Source organism: Trypanosoma grayi, assembly GCF_000691245.1.
Source record: "Trypanosoma grayi strain ANR4 Tgr_778_V1, whole genome shotgun sequence".
Taxonomy (NCBI): Eukaryota; Euglenozoa; class Kinetoplastea; order Trypanosomatida; family Trypanosomatidae; genus Trypanosoma; species Trypanosoma grayi.
Window position 1 is genome coordinate 3240 of NW_008826397.1, and position 1423 is coordinate 4662.

Sequence of the window (1423 nt, forward strand, 5' to 3'; positions counted from 1 at the left end):
AGTTGAGAAGACGCGAAAAGAACCCCAAAAAAAGGAACCCACCGCAGCGTAAAGGGGGTTAGGGTGGGACCAAGCGTTGGTATGACGAGCTGGGTGGTGTACCATGATGGTTGTATAGAGTTGTCGTGCGGGTTGGCCGTTCGAGTATACCGCGCTGCAACTGTTACGCAAAGCCGCCCCTTGCATTTCGCACAACAGCATATATTCAAGGCTACGGGTTAGCACCGTCGTGCATAGTGGTTGCGCGTTGGCTTCAACTAAGGCATCATCTGTGTGGCTGCCTTTTGGGGATGCCGGCAATTGTTTTAGAGAGTTTGCATTGCCCAACATTCGGAGCTGGCCGTGGGATGGGGGATGCGTTCCCAGTGCAATCCTTTTATACCATACATTGCGTTGGCATGTCCAAGAGCCAATTAGAAGGCACGCAGCGTGTCTCTTTTTTGTACCCAGCTCCACGGCGAGATGCCCGCTAGCTGCATGAGCCGCTGTTTCATCGGCCTCCGCACGCGCGCTGAATGGGAGCCTATTCTGCGGCAGTTCTGGAATGTGATTCCAAGCAGGGTCTGGAGCCGCCCCATGGCGACACACGTGCCATTGTAAGGGGGAGCAAGGGGGTTTGGATTTTGGTCCCGAATAAGGTGTGCATCGTTTTGGTTGCATTAATTTTCATGAAGCAATGTTCTTCCAAGGGTGCCACCGCGTTTGGTCCCTGTTGTAGGGTGGGGGTCATGGTCTCTTGGTCACGGCGTCAGCCAATCATGGCGACATTATCCACAAAGAAGCCGTGCCGTAATAGCGGGGCTTCGGCTAATGGTGTGCTGGGGGAATTCATGACAATCATAAATATGAGGGGCCGAAGAACCGTGTCTTGCAAAACTCCCCGCGCGAAAGAAACCGGAGAGGAGCGCATCTTGTTTACACAAACTACTGCCGTCCTGTTGCGCAGAAAAGAAGCCGGCCAACGCAATATATGTTGTGGTGCACCAGACCGTCGCAGATCAAGTATTATTTTGTCATTATCTACCGCGTTTAATGCTTTTGGGCAATGCACAAACACTGCGGCCGTTCTATCCTTAGGTGTCGGGCGATGCATTGTTGCTCAAAAGTGCAATAGNTGGTTCAGTGTGGAGTGGGATAGTCGAAATCGTGACTGCTGCAGCGGTGCGAGCACTGGCCCCATAACATCACGAATGCGTGCTGCTCCGATGCGCCCCATGGGCTTGCAGAGGCAACGTGTGAGCGCGACTGGCCTGTATGTCTCCGGTGCAGTTGCTTTCTTGCCCAGTTTGAAGAGTGGGGCTATAATCCCATGCCTTCAGCTCTGCGGAACGATGTCAGTGCGCGGGGTCTCGTTAAAGAGCGTCAGGGCGGAGTGTTTTGCACATTTTCCAAGGTGTCGCGGTGCCCCCCCCCCCCCCCCCCC